The sequence below is a fragment of the Meleagris gallopavo genome, chromosome 4, assembly GCF_905368555.1.
Source record: "Meleagris gallopavo chromosome 4, MGAL_WU_HG_1.1, whole genome shotgun sequence".
In the NCBI taxonomy this organism is placed as follows: Eukaryota; Metazoa; Chordata; class Aves; order Galliformes; family Phasianidae; genus Meleagris; species Meleagris gallopavo.
The window spans coordinates 4,123,330-4,139,721 of NC_139407.1; the positions used below are offsets into that span (position 1 = coordinate 4,123,330).

Sequence of the window (16,392 nt, forward strand, 5' to 3'; positions counted from 1 at the left end):
TAAAATTATCTTGAATTAACTGTAATGTCAGAATAGTTTTCAAATAGGATATCATACACTAGACAGTGCAAGTGCTGAGACAATATGGATAGCAGTAGCAGTGTTCCTGCCTAAAAGCAGATCCATGTAAATTGTTAGGACTGTTACTGCTTTACTACAGGTTAAATCTGGCATCCCTTAGGTTTGCAGGCTGTTATTGGTATGATAAAGGCTTTTTGTTTACCTCATTTTGCTTCTGTTCACTGACCACAATTGCTTGGTGACAGTATTTTGAAATTATTCTTGGCTACCCTGCCCTGTGGCAGAGAGATTGAAACTAGATGATCTTTAATGTCCCTTTCAACCCAAGCCAGTCTGCTGTTCAGACTTTGCTTGCACTTCCCACTTAATTCCTTGCTATGATATTTATCAATTGGATACAAGTTTTGAGTTATTAAATATATTTTTTAAGCCAGGGCTGGTTTTCCCCACAGTTCTTCACAATAACTCTCGTTATGTGTTCCCAGAGCACCAGGACAACCACTCTTTAAAACCTTTTTTGTCTTGATTTAGCTTTCAGAGTCTTTCCAGAAATACACGACCACTTGCTTGACTTGTGCTAAGAGCAGAGCATGGCCAGGTTCATGGCCTTTTACTCTCACTGTTTAGCTGCAGCTGTTGGGAAATGAAATCCTGGGCTATGTAAGCATCTTCATTCTGGGCCAGAGGGCTTTTCTTAGGAGACTTCTTGTTAAACTTGGCATGGTTGTCAAGAAAAATGTAGTTTTAGGTTAGGTCAGAAAATGCTAGCACTATTGAATACTTTTTTTCCTTCCAGAAGTTGTTTTATGCAGTGAATGTGTTTACTTGAGCTGTTCCTTATGCTGGCTCAAAACAATGAAAAAAGAGTGGAACAATGTTGTACTGATTTCCTTGTCAATAGTTTGCAGTAGATTTTTAGTTTTTAATAATAAAAATAGCTCTAACTTCAATGTGAAGTCAATAAGGATTTTGAAGCATCTTTTGAGCTGAAATCTGTGAAGCTGTATTTCTTGAGTTAAATCTAATTTGCCAGTAACTCTCTGCTAAGTAGCCTGATGCAACCTATGTTTTTCTAGACAAACTGCTAGGCCAAATGTTCATTAAAACTGTACAACTATCTTTCAAGCTGTTCATATAGTTTTATTTTTCTGAACTGATATTGAATGTTAAGCTATAAGCTTAACGTTTTGAACAGATTTGGGTGATGACAATTGATGCTGTTTCTCAAAATGGTTTTTCTTTCCATATAAGGCTAAATAACACGAAATGTTAAACTGTCATCCTGTGTGACTTCTCAGCACCACTCAAACAGAAACAGTCTCTGTGTTGTCATGCCTCAAATGGGCACAAATGAAATCTTGTTTCAATATCTGATCTGTTAAGGATGTGATAATCATCCTGCTCCTGCAGCAAGAATATACCTGGGATTTTTTTTTAGCTGCCATACGAAGGGCTAGGTATTAAACCATAACACGTAAGCTCTTTTATTACTTCTGTGCATTCCTGTAGGTAGCAGATAATTTGTCACAGCATGACTTTCAGGAATGAGGTACAGATATATCATATCTCATCAGACTGAAGCAGTCAATGCTCTGGAAGACTAAACTGAATTGTTAATTGCATTACTTCTTTAGATGAAAAGCTGTTGTCAAAAATGTGCAATTAACACTGTGTTATTACTTAAATTCAGGAATGTCAAGAGAAAACATTTCTCCTCTGTCATAATAGCACCAAGGCATGTCCTAGAATGCAGACTCACACAGCTTTCCTGCTTGCTCCTTTCACGAAGTTCCCAGGCCTTGCCATTGGTAGAACCTTTTTGGAACAAAGGAAAGGAAAAGCTGAAGGTCCAGGAGTTGGACTTGGTGATCCATATGGGTCTCTTCCAACTCAGGATATTCTTTGACTTAATGATACGTTAAGATGTTAAGAAGAAACTGTAAGGATATCTGGGCTGATTCTTTCAACTTTTTAATTGGTATTACATCTCTATTATTTCATTTAACAATCTCTTGTGTGCTAATTTCTGCAAAATTTTGAAACCCCACATCCCCACAGTGCTTTATAAGAATGGTAAGGTGCTATCTATTGAACCTGGATGTGAGAATGGATATTCTGCTTAGTTCTGGAGAAGTTAGAGAGCTTGTCATGATGTTCAGTTCCCTCATGTTCCATAGCCTCCACCAGTGGGTGTTTGCTGGACGTGGTTTGATCTTGAAACCTAGAAACCATATTTTTATGCTGTTCCTCATCATATTTCGGCTTCCTGTTATTTTTTACACTGCTGTCATGGAGACCTAGAGCTTTGTGTCCATAAATGATTTTTTTTCCTGATTTCAGGCAATTGCACTAATTCCTGAAAGTGTTTTTCTTTTAAAATGTTTTATATAATAGAGCTATTGAGTTTCAGCAGCTATTAGTGGCTGGTGATTTTATTTCCTTAACACAGGTATTATTAAAGCTTTAGGAGGAGATGAAATTCCTTTATAGGATTATCTTTTAGAGCTGTAAAATTAAACAAGCTTTTGGTCTTTCTGTTGAACTCTATCATGGCTGCAATGGCATTGCTACTAAATTCTGGAAATTCTTGCAGCTTATGAAATGGTAACCCAAGTCTGTCACATTAAAATGTTTCATTAAATTACTGGCTTCGTGATTAAAACTGAACTATAAAATCAGTTAATCCTGATGCAGGTTGAAACCACTGTCTATATGGTAATCCAAACTTTCACTTTTACTCTTTAATGCCATGGAAAGTTCTAATAACGTTAAGGGATTGCTGACACTGCAGAGAGGTATTTAAATCCAAGCACAATGTGAGTGTCATTACGAAGCCTTTTAATACAAACGTTAAGTTTTGATGGCCAATAATTTAATGTTGGACTAAAGAATTCTGTAGTCTATTTCTTTGAATACCTTGGTCTTGTGTTGAAAGCATACTAGTAGAGTACCATTTATCTGTGTTTTGTATGCTGTGCCTCATGCAACCATCTGATTGCCTTTTTTGACCTCCCCCCCTTTTTTTTTTAATCTGTGACAGTGGCTTTGAGAGTTTTAATAATGTGAGGGTGAAACTAGTGCGTGCCTTAGCTGGAGGACAGACACAGTGTTGTAATAGTTGAATCTGTACGCATTATAACATGTGTCAGGCAACAGTAAATGATCTAATTTTTTCAGTGAAAAAATTCCTACAGTGCATTCTTTATTTGCTTATACATGACTGCATGTCAGGAAAGTGCATGTAGGAATGAAGGGAAAAGGGAAGGGTGATCTTTCTACGTCTGTATTTTATTACCAATACAAGCTTCATTAAATTGTGTTTTGAATGAGTAAGCTTTGCACAAAAGAACTGTGGTCTTCTGCTGACTAAAGTGCTGAGCAAAGAGCTTTTTAGGGAGCCTTAATATTGTGTTCTGTTAGTTTTAAAATGTATATTGAATGCTGTGTATTTTTTAGTACATTTTTTTCCCCATGGTATATCTTCTATGGCACTGGCTGTTACATATATGCAAAATAGAAACCTCATTTCTCATGCACAATGTTCACTTGTTATGTGATGCAAAATAGATGTGGTTTATATGTTGTCACTGTCTTTTCTATGCTTCTCTTTCCTAACACTGCAAAACTGGAGTGTTTGGTTTGGCTGAAAATATATTCCATGCTGATATGGCTACCAAATGTGCCTGATGAAGACATTTCATTTTCTTACTTGGTGAAGTATTCTTCTTAGTAGAAGTGTGCTATGTACTTTGGGGCCTGCAAATGCAGTATCCTGATACTCAAGGCAGCTGCAGCTACAAGTCCCTGAGGCCCAGCCAGTAGCAAGATTCCAGTAGGTATGTACACAAACGCATACAACATGTATGCACGTGTCAGTGCAGACAATCAGTGCTCATGAAAACATAAACAGCATGCTGGAATAGAATTCCTCCATGCGAGAGAAGTGGCACTTCTTGACATTCTCAATGCTTACTGAATGTTGATGGAGACAAAATAGTGGATGTGAGCACTGTGAGGCAGTGGGTGATGCGTTTAATTAGCGATGACCATGGCAGTGGGTCACCTCTGCTGGTGCAGATTTTGATGAATGCAGCATGCAGGCTCTTGTTCATCACTGGTGAACATGCATAGCTAATGATAGTGACTGTGATGAAAAATAATGTTTTGTAGCTGAGAATTTGCTCTATCAAATAGCATTATACTCTTTGTATGTTGTTTCCATGGAAATAAATAAGAGGTATTGCTTTCAGATCTATCTGTGTATTTTAGTGTCTCCTCTGTTTGTTGCGTTAGTTAAGGGTGACAGGGTGAAGTTCCAGGAGCTAGGGAGCAACAGAAATTTGTGGATGGGCAACTGCTCTGTCTGGACAGCTTTAGCTTTGGTTAAGACAGAAATAAATGATAGCAGGAGTATGAGAAACTAGGAAAAGCAATTGTTACACAGATATGGCAAATGTTGTTTCCTGACTGCTTTTATCTTCTGTCCTGCTGTTTCTCTGTTCTTCAAGTGACGCTTTATGGAGTCCTAGAATGGCTTGGGTTGGAAGGGACATTTAAGATGACCTAGTTCCAACTCCCCTGCTTTAGGCAGGGTCACCTACCACCACACCAGGTTGCTCTCAGCCCCATCCAGCCTGGCTTTGAATGCCTTCAGGGAGGGGGCATCCACAACTTCTCTGGGCAACCTGTTCCAGTGTCTCCTGACACTCACAATAAATATTTTCTTCCTAATATCTAGTCTAAATCTACCCTCTTCCAGTTTAAAGCCATTTCCACTCATCCTGTTGCTACCTGCCCATGTAAAAGGTCTCTCCCCAGCTTTCTTGTAGGCCTTTCAGGTACTGGCAAGCCTCTACGAGGTCCCTCTGAAGCCTTTTCTTCTCCAGACTGAAGACCTCCAGCTCTCTCAGCCTGTTCCAATAGTAGAGGTGTTCCAGCCCTCTGGTCATCTTCATGGCCCTCCTCTGGACCTGCTCCAACAGCTCCGTGTCCTCTTGTGTTGAGGGCCCTAAAACTGGGCGTAATACTGTAGGTGGACTCCCATGAGAGCAGAGTAGGGGGGCAGAATCACCTCCCTCGACCTTCTGTTCACACTTCCATTTGATTCATATTTGACTGGTGTTTTCCAGCCAAACCGGGCAGGCAGAAGGGCATGAGCCTCGGAAGAATGAAGAGAAAGGTGAATGGGTTTTTGAGCTGTATTATCACAGTTTGCAGCTGCTGAAGAGAAATAAGTCAGGGAAAACAGAACTGAAACACAGTATGAGAAATGAAGATGTATCCTCAGTTTGGATCATATGGCATGAGACTTGAATTAAAATTTTCTAGGGTCGTAAAAGAATCTTGGACTATCAAATGCTTCTGTTAGGGGGGAGGCAGAGAACCTAGAATTTCTTCTGGAGAGAGACTAAACTGTTACGGACTGCATCACAGATTTTGCATATCTCAAATTCTTTGTTACTTCAGAAGATGTTTTGAGGGCTGGGTGCAAAACACTTGGTTCTACTTATTTGGAACAGAAAATTCTGGGTAGAGAATATGACGAGGCTTGAAGCTTGACTTCACCAGAATGGTCTAAGTAAGATTCGAGGAATGAATCAGAAACTCGTGGAGGAGGTGATGGGGTGAGATAGAAGTGGGGTTGAGACAGGAATATATTATGGAAGAGATACTAATCTGTGCTCCTGTTTTTGATAAACATGTGATTCTGATTGCTGTAGGAGGTGAATGGGAAGTCACTGCGGGATTTAAACAGGCATGTTTAATTTAAATGATAAAAAGAATAAAACACTTTTACTCAGCATTGCAGCTCTAAATATAACAGCTGTTCATTTCCTGCATATTGTTTCTTTAATGAGTGATTTAGAGAACGTGTGGGTTGCCAGAGCCATGCATGAGCAAGGTGCCAAGAGCTAATTAAGTCCCATTTATGCTGAAGTACTTAGCAAGGTGCATGCTCTTACAGATCAAGGACAGTAAGAGAGGGAGGTCAGAAGATGAGTTACTGGAACAAATAAATAAGAACATTAGATCACTAGGGCATAAAGGATTTTATAGACGTACCTAAAAGTAAATCTTGCGTACCCTTAAGGAGAAGAAATTTTTAAAATGAGGTGGCTGAGATTGTATAGAAGTGTTACATTCTCTAGCTGGCTGTTTACTCCAGCTTCGGTTCTGATTCTGATAAAATAGTACAATGCTACTTGTGAATTCTGAGTATAAAGAGACTATGAGGTAGTTTTTGTTGTTGTTGTTAGTGTCAGGTAGTGTGAGTGAATTTCAAACTATGTATGTATTACAATTCTGAGTTGTGCACTGCTCCTAAAACTCTTCTATAGTTCTTTGAGTGGTCCAGAAATAACTGTATCAAAGGCTTTTAAAAGTCAAGTTAGTTGTAGTCCTTCTTAAACTGCTCATGTGATGAGCAATAAATAGATCAAAAATCCCTAGGGAGCACAGGAAGAAACAGGAATAAATTAGAATCATAGGATAGTTTGGGTTGGAAGGGCCCTTTAAGAGCACCTAATTCCAACCCCCTGCTATAGGCAGGGACACCTCCCACTATACCAGGTTGCTCACAGCTCCATCCAGCCTGGCCTCGAATGCCTTCAGGGAGGGGGCATCCACAACCTCACTGGGCAACCTGTTCCAGTGTTTCAGCACCCTCACAGTAAAGAATTTCTTCCTAATATCTAGTTTAAATCATCCCTTTTCCAGTCTAAAACCATTTCCCCTTGTCCTGTTGCTATCTGTCCTTCTAAAAAGTCCCTCCCCAGCTTTCCTGTAGGACCTTTCAGGTACTGGAAGGCTGCTATAAGGTCCATCCATTAAATCCATTTTTCTCCAGTTTGGTGACCAGGATGTTGTACAGGACAGTGTTGGTTTTCACTATAAAAAAATGGTTGTAATAATATAAAGGATAGATTTTTATCATTATTTAGAAAAAGTACAGAAAAATGTAGATGATAAACTGGCTTAAGTATTTGTCAAGAACAGACAAAAATAGGAAATTTCACTGCTTTCTAGTATGTTGGGCTAGCATGATGGCAGGCTGGATTAAATGTTGGAGCATGTAATGCATATATGCGTTATGTGCCTATGTGCATAGAAAGAAAAATTTAAAATACTCCAATGTATTGCTGTGTTGTACTTTAACAACTTTTCCTGGAATACAATAATACACTGGAGTCACTTTAGGAAAAACTTCTGCTCTTTGAGAAATAGTGATTTTAAAAGAGGAGTGCACAAAGCGATGTAGTAGCTTGTGGATGTCGTTATATAAATCATTGTTCCCAGCTGTAAGACTGGATAGACTGAAATATGACAGGAAGACTACATTCTGGGAATGACTTAAAGCTGTTAAAAGCGTAGAAAAGCTATCATTTAAGAAAAGTGGATAATTCAGGCCTTTTTTTTTTTAAGACTGACTATGAAGTAACTAGAGGACAACTTGATGTTTTTTCTCTAATACTGTATTTGTTCCAAATACCCCACTTACCCTTTTTAATGGTAAAAGAATGAGTTATTTATGAGGACTGCACCACATATAATGCCTCCTGTCTTATTTTGTTGGCCTACCACGTCAGAAGAATGCGTGCTCTTGTTTGTTGCTGGTGAAAATGCCTAGCTAATTGTGGTGACTGTGTTGAAAAAATGCTGTTTTGTAGCTGAGAATGTGCTCCATCAAGTAGTGTTACTTTAGTTTTGTAGCTGAGTTTCCGTGGAAATAAAGAGGGCGTATTACATTCAGATTGATCTATGTGTTTATGCTGAAAGATGAGTTCCTGAAGATACATAGAGAGAAGAGTGCACAAAAACACCCCTGTGCGTGCCTAAACATTTGACTGTGAATGGATGGAATCTGTTGCTGCTGCGTATGAGGAGCTGCTTAGGATGCAGAATGTGATCTTGGGTTACCATTGAATGGACAGTGTTCCACAACAGGTCTTCTTACCAAGTAAGGTTTACATTCTGAATTAGGTGAGAGCATGGCTGGTCCATTTCTGGGTTAAGTTCATCTATTTTACTTTCCTTTCTCCTTGGCTTCCTCTTCTTTTTTTTTTTTTTTTTTTCCTTGGAAAAGGAGACAGGAAGGGATGGGGAATGTTGACAGTGCTCTGAAGCATCAGCCCAGTCAATACCAAGTTAAGCCACACATCAGTGAAGGGAGGAGGACTTTAACAGATTCTGTCTTGAGATGGCTGCTAAACTTGCTTCCTGTACAGCTGAAACTGTGGGTGAATTCCCTGACTGGTTCCGTAGAGGTAGACAAAAGTAGTTCTAAGGGCTGATTTGCTGCAGACTATGGGATCTCATGCACCTTTCTCTGATGGATGTTCCTACATGACCTGAGGTGAACAGACTATTGTTTTGGTCTAATATAATTATCCCCATATTTTCAGTATTAGCATGAAGCAAGGTTTGTCTCAGAACAAATTGAAAGTGCCCAGCTTCTATAACAGAAGGATGTTAGCATTCTAAAAATGTCTTAAAAAGTAGGGTGGGAAGAACATGCAAATAGAAGAGCGTGCAGAAAGGAAACATATATATATAGATTTCTTTCTTTTTTTCCAAGCAGTTGAGTTGGGAGAGATGCTTTGCTTTTCCTTCTTGAGACAGAGATTTTATCCATTTTGAACATATGTTGAGCTGCAGAACTGTAAAGGTTTAGGTTAGCCTGGAAAATATTTTTAACTCTGTTTTGTGGACAGAGAGGATTGGGATTCTGTTGTGATAGGAGTTATGACAAGCTGCAAGTTTGGTGTGGCCCGAAAGGAGGGGCAAAGGGGAGTGGGAAACAAACCAGGTAAGTTGGTAGTCAGTCAGGACTGAGATCAGAAGTTTTCTGGTTCTTAAACCCTGGTGCCTTCATTTTGCTCTCTAGCATGTGCTTGCCCCTTGTGAGACAAGAGATCCCATTTGCTTTGAGAATTCAGTTCCTGTATACCTGAATCTTATAGGTACAAAAACCAGATTAAAATGATAATGAATTTTTGTCATTGAAATGCTTCCTTTTTTGAGGAGGTATTCCCCTGTGACATTTCTAGGAGGATATAAATATGATCTGCTGTAAGGCGTTAAGTGATGAGCAAAATTTTCTCAATAAAATATAGGAACATTATATATGTAACATACTGTTATGCTAGAAGCTCATTGTAATCAAATACTTTGAGTCTACTGAAGGGCCATTTATTGCACATTAATTGTTCATCTTGTCTCAATTTTTATTCTGGGCTTAAGAACCAACAACAGAACATTTCTACTTCATGCTATTTCTGTTGTTCTTAGTTCCCTAGTTTTCTATTAATAGAGAAATTGGTGGTATGGATACATCTTCTGAAGCAGAGATTGGGATGACAGAGATGGCAGAGGCTCATAATCTGCTGTCTCCGTTGCACTGCTGTTTATTTTCAGCACAGGCTTTATGGCTTGGAAATGGTGTTTCAATTCCTCCCTTCCAAGGCTGCCAGGAAATACTCAGTTGTATTAGGAAAAAAATCCTTGTTTGTTATAAGTCAGTCAGTCTGTCAGGTAAAATGAACATATGTCTATAATTAGGGAATATTTTTTAAATGTTGTAGTGATCTTTCTTTATAACCAAGCTCAGTGTATTTGTCAGTGGGGCCTGATTCTGGAGGTGTGAGATGTTATGGTTAAATCCTATAGATTAAGCACATTACCTAAAAGCATCAGCTGATGCAATGTTTCTTTGTGGGTCAGCCTGTGCAGAAAGATGTTAGACTACGCAGACTACATACATTACATGGAGTAAGTTATGCTATCCTGCCTACTTATTTTTCCCAGCTTTTTAAACCATTCAACAGGGAACTTTTGTGTTTTATTTGACTGGCTTAATACTTCAGCTCCCACAGTTAGAAAATAAATTGCTTCTGAATGGCAAAGTATCAGCAGCAACTGGCTTTGTTTAGACTGTAGTCAGTCTCAGTTAAGCTTTCCTGTCCCTAATAAAACATATAGATGTCTTTATGCAGCTGCATCACCTTTTAAGCTCTGAATTACAGTGTGATGAATTATTGAGCTGTTGTTTTAGATCACTTGCTCTGCATATATTTAAATTAAATGACCAAACTTAAATCATATTTCTATTGAATCAAAACGCGTGGTATTTTTCTCACTGGAAGAAAAATCTGAAATTCTAACTAAAAATATTGTAGGTTCAGGAATGTTTCACTTCAAGTGAAATAATGTTGCTATTCTATTTTGAGAAACTTTAACAGAAGCTGAGGATACCAAAGCTGGTTGTTAACAAAAATAACCATCAGAATTGGGTAAGTCGAAGCTACGCTGTTTCATGGTGGTTAGGGCACAGTTCTGATGGAGAAGATGTATGAAAATCCTCATGCTCAACAAGAGAACACAATTCTCCATTGGAAGCCAGACAGGTACTGCTAATTATAGTGCTTTATTTGATTCAAGTGAGCCTTCTGTTACTGTGTCTGCTTTGTGAATGATTTCCATGCTTTGCAACCCATACATAGCTTCCTTTCAAATCCATCCCAAAACTTCTGCATCTGTCTATCTCAAAATAAAAATAAAATAAAATAAAAAAAAAATAAAACCAACCAACCAAAAAAAAAAACCAAACACCAAAAACACAAGAAAATAATGAAGCTGAAAGCTCCTCCGAGAACCTTTTAACTTGTAATTATGATTTCATTCAGGTTAATCTAATGTGATATCTCTTCTAAAGCCAGTTTTTGAGCAGATCAATTCCTTCCACTAAACTGCATGTGATTGTAACTGTCGTGGATTCTTAGAGATCGTGACTCTAGTTAAAAAGCAAGTATGTAAACCAGTTACTTCTACCTTACATAGTTTCTTAATCTCACACCACTTTATTGGTTGGGATCTCCCTAGTATTTTTACAGATCATCTCTCAACCATTCAGAATATTGTGTTATTGTGGTGGTTTGCCTATTCTCAACTGAAAGTGCTTTACCAACCTGTAGCTAGTACTAAGGGAATGGAAAGGAACAGGACTGTATCTCTTTTAGTACTTTGATTCCTTCCTATGATGCTGTAAAACTGCCGTCCACACCCGTATTTATAATTTCCTGGGGCATTGTAACAGCATGCAATGGCCTATAAAATCAAGGACTGTGAAGAAAGCCAAAAGCTGCATTTCATAAGACGTGTGGGATCATGTTCTAATCTTGTAGCTCTTGCGCATTGTGAAATCCAGTACAGCATCTTCTTAGAGTGTATTTCACATTGGAACAGTATGCTCAACTTGCACATCTTGTCCTTGTAAAAATGCTGGTAAAGTGGAATTTGTCAAAACGCTATCTCTTTTTTTTCCCATAGATGCAAGTGTTAAATGTTTGTATCTGTTTTAGTGGTTTTATGTGTGTACTCAAACAGCATAATTTCAGAGGAACAAAGAGTTATTTTGTTGGAATTAAGGCTGAACTTTAGTTACAAAGCAGTTGTAATTATAGCACATATACATTTAGATGGAAATTAAAAAAAAAAAATAAAAATTGTATTTGAATGATCTTAGACCACTCTGTTCATTTCTTTCTTCCTTGTGCCATAGCAATGTAAACAGCAAGTTAACTACTACCTTGAGATAATTATTTAAATAGAGGTTACATATTGTATTTCCTCAAGATTTGTTTAATGACTTGTATTAACATAGATGCTGCTCACTGAAATTGATTTAATTTTAATGTCAAAACTGGAAGTTTGGAATATCTACAGTGAACAAGGATGTAACTTAATGTCTTAGGTGCTTTTATGTCACACTGTTTTGTTTCCTCCCATATCTGCTTTACTAGGTTGGACTCTTTCCTCATGTTACTGATACATTTTTCCCTTGCATGTGATTTAAAAATAGTGTCATTTTTCTATTTTAGACAGCACACTATTCATTTCTTTTGGCATAGTCTGCATTGATTTTCATTGGCTTATTCATGCACAAAGCTGTGTTCTGAGTTATTCTTTTTCCATGCTATGTGATCGTCTCAAAACCTTTCCTTGTGTACAGATATATCAATAGTGGTGTGTATCAATCTGAATCTAGGCAAGAATTCATTAAATTTTAAAGAATCTCCGAGGAAACTAAAAATAGTGAGATAGAAATATTGACTTAAGCATTTTCATACTGCAGGTGATACAAGTTGTCGGGAAATCCAGTAGTCCAAAGAAGAAGATGATGAAAAGGGATAATAGCATGAGTTGAAACAAAGCTCAGTTGCTGTATCAAATGGTTTAAAATTCTCAGGCAGAAAACTTTGATCAATTCAAATTTTACTTGGCATCGAACTTTTTTAAAAAGCAGGTGCAGTCGAGGCAAGTTGAGGAAGGATTTGTCCACTGGATTTTGAGCATCTCTGAGGATGGAGATTGTGCATCTTGCTGGTGTGACTTGTTCTAGCACGTAAGCACCCTCATGGTTCAAAAAAATGAAGTCTAAGCAACAGACAAAACCCAAGTCTTTTTTTTTTCCGGACAGATCTTCCTCCATTCTCAGCTGCGTGTTATCTCTTGTCCTGTTGCTGTGCAGCTTCAAGAGCACTCTGACCCTGTCCTCCCATCAGATATGCTGCAGATAGCAGTGAGCTCTCCCCCTCGCCTCTTTCATGGCTGAGCAAATTCACAGCTTTGTTGTGTGAAGTGGTACCAACTTGTGTTTGTGACCTTGGTTGGAGCGAGGGGCTGCGTGGAGTGAAATATAGCACTGAATATCTTGGAGTGGAAATAATGTGAAGCTTTTCAGATATGATGAACTCCCTTATCTGTTGTGTCTTCACAGTGTTGTAGAATGCTGCCAGTTCGGTACTCTCTGACTGTATTGCTTATGATAGTCCATATGAGGAGGATTTAACATTTAATAACAAGTTTATTGATATGAAGATACTTAGTGCTGCATAGTTCTGCGTTTGGATTTAGGAGACAGAAATATAGACAGAAGTATACTGAAATCACAACACAAGCACAGTGTTGCAATTGCAGTGCATGCTTAGATCACCATACAAATGTGATTCCCATCACTGAGTCACCACGTCCCATGTCACCAGGAAGGTATATGAGAGTTAAAGCCAGTTCAAGTCTATTACTCTCTCCAAAGGTCTTTTTGTGGGCTGTTTAGATTTTATGCTTTTTCTTTGGACTGAGCTATATACATTTCTCCACTGCTCTGCTGCTCTGGCTAGCTGGGAAGGCTCTGCTCTGCTAATTATCTGAGGGAATTCTGTTCAAACAACTTGATGACCTACTGGTACAGCTGTATATCTGAAACAAAGGTTACCCTTGCTGGTATTGAGATAAGTTCAGTTAGCTTAAAGCTACAGGGTGGTCATGCCTTGCATTCTTCCATGAGGTCATCACCCTTGCCCATCTCCTCTGAGCCTTCTTCTGTTGCAGAGGTTTGTTGGTTACTCATTCATGCCATATTGTATCTCTTTGAGACTTGTGAACTAGATGGGAACCTGCCTGTCCTAGCTGCTCCTCATCTCAAAGCTGAACAGATGTATGTTTTGGCAACATGAACTAAGAATGCCCAGCTGCATGATGGTGAGCTGGAAAAAAAAGAGGGAGAAGAGCTGCAGGCGATGGCAGTACATTGCATCATACTTCTGGCCTGTGTCTGAAGGGATTGCAAGAGAGGGCAACTGCCTCAATAGCAGGGTTGAAAAGGACCACAATGATCATTTCAACCCCCCTGCTATGTGCAGGGTCGCCAACCACCAGACCAGGCTGCCCAGAGCCACATCCAGCCTGGCCTTGAATGCCTCCAGGGATGGGGCATCCACAACCTCCTTGGGCAACCTGTTAAGATCTGTAAGGGTTAAATAACATGCTCTATGAAATCTAGCAGTAATTCCAAAATTCATCACCGTTACTTTGACGCAAAGAAGAAAATACATAATGTCTTAGTTGCCTTCTGAAGCAATCTGTTCAGTTTCTCTCACTGCAAAAACAACAGCTACCACAACCACAATGAGGATATTTTTTTCCTTTGAATATACATTTGGAAATGATATTTTTTTCCTCCCTTTGTATTTCTTGCACTACAAAACAGTATGCATACTAAGCTATTTTTGACTGTTAGAGGAGAGTTAGGGGCACCCCCTACTGACTATTTTTGGAAATAAATCTGAACCATAACCTACCTCTTCAGAGACAGCAGTAGTTGAGCTTAATCCAAACTACAATTTTAATAGTTTTTAGTGGGTTGATGAAGAGTGTCATTGTTTGCTGTTTTGTTTTCTTCCCCCCCAACAGGTAGTTTTGTTCCTGCTTTCAACAGAGTGAGCCTGCCTGTGATAGAATATCTCAGATGCAGATAGTTGTAGCTCTCAGGCTGAGTTCAGTAGGTACTGATGGAGATACCTAGATGTCTTCATAGCTCTTGGTGCCTACTAGCTAAAGTGCACTTTATACATTCAGTGGGATAAATGTAATGCATTTTGCCTGTCTTCCTTTTTCTTAGCAGAATACATATTTGTGTATTTAGATTTAAATGAGTGTTTGCTTAATAACAAGGATGTATTAAAATCTTTATTTTTACAAACCCAATTTACCGTGATTTAAGACCTCACTTAAATCTCACATAATGAAGACAGCTCTTCTAGTTCTTGTAACATTTGCTGTTTACATATATGAGCAAGCTTTTCAGTCTGTTTGTACACACAGATATTAAATTTTTCCCTGCAGAATATTCTCAAGTTTTATCTTTTCATTTATTTTACTGATTTGATGGTAATTCTACGCCTTTTTCTGCTAAATCCTCTTATGTTAGAAATTGTTCTTGGAGTTATCCAGAGTCTCCAGTTTCCCTGGAGGTGTTCAAGGCCATATTGGGGCCATGGATTGTCTGGTCTAATATTAAATGTGGAGGTTGATGATCCTTGAGGTCCCTTCCAACCTAAGCCATTCTATGGGTAATTTGCTCAATTGTACCAATAACCCACTTAAATTTATCTAGGACTGTTCAAATTACTGAACTTGTAAGCAGGTGTGAAACGTTTGTTTCATTGAAATAACCTGTGTAAATAAATACTTACATTAGACTTCTTGCCCTGAGTTTTGGTATATAATGTTATGATGATATTTTATCCTAGAATTCATTATCAAATGAATTATCCACTCACTGTTGTAACCAATCATACTGTAGTTCCAGCAAAGCAGTATCTATTTCTAGAGTTATATTCACATTTTCATTAATATACATGCTAATGAAGTAGCCCAGTGGCCTCATTTTTAACATTGTCATTAACAGACTTTAAGCTTAAGTGAATTTCTTTTTGAATTGTATGACTTTACCTGATACTTGTTCCTAACTATTACACACACCTCCATTTATTTTGTTAGATTATTTGAAGTTTTCAAGCAGTGCTGAAGGCTTAATCTACCTCTAAGTTATTTTGCTTAGTAGTAGTTTATGTATCTTATTGTACCGCATACATGTTTGTCTTCATTTCTTTCATTAAAAATTAATATCTGAAGCAAACTTTTCTTAAAATATGCCATCCTTCTTTTTTGTTACTTACCTTGCTATTCTTTGTTTTACACATTTGGCTGCGGAGCTGAGGGTTAATATCTCGTGAAACAGAACAATGATTTTCAAACAGGCTTCCTATATGGAACAGCCAGAAAACGTAAAACAAATATCATTAGGAGATTATTAGACAAAATCCTTTTTTTTTTTTTTTTTTTTTTTTTAGGTCATAATCTTTAGTTTCAAGAAAAGAATGCAAAAAGTAAACGATAACAGTAACTCCTTAGAAGCTAAATAGGTAGATAACTACAGATATAATAGCAAATATCTGATTTGATTCTGCGAACAGTTGAGAAGATTAAAACTTCTTCACAAGAGCAGTGAGTTAAGCATATTTAAACAGTTTTCATGAACAAAGAGTTACATAGATCTCTTTACTCTGCTCTTGTAGCTGTCCTGTTCTTCCTGTTATCTTCTTGCCTGACTTTTTAATTCCATCCAAGCAACTGATTACAAAAGGTAAAAATTCACAGGGATGCTGCAGCCGTTATTTTGCTAGTTATTGATGCAGCTCTATGTTTTCTTTATATGTAAGTAAAAAGTTTCAAGACTTTTGTTCTAGAATCTTTTTGTTTTCCACTGAGGATGGAAGCTAATATTAATCAGCTTAACTGTTTTTGAAATTCTTCCCTATTTTTTGGCTTTCTTTGTGAAATTGGAGAGGTAGATCTCATTTACGTTGGTTCTTTACAGGTATGGATTTCTAATGAATTGTAAACTCTTGGAACTCTTATTCTTTCAAGGCAAGTCACAGTCATCTTTGGAAACTGTACTGAATCCATACTGGAAAGTGTTGCATAAATATGCTTATTGTTGATTCTAGAAAAAGATGGACAATGTCCATGGAA

At 38.0% G+C, this 16,392-nt stretch overlaps 1 protein-coding gene across 4 annotated transcripts in view; it reads left to right on the forward strand.

The window, feature by feature from the left end:
- KLHL2 (kelch like family member 2) overlaps positions 1–16,392 on the forward strand; it is a 58,225-nt gene that overhangs the window by 18,813 nt on the left and 23,020 nt on the right. The window lies entirely within an intron of this gene.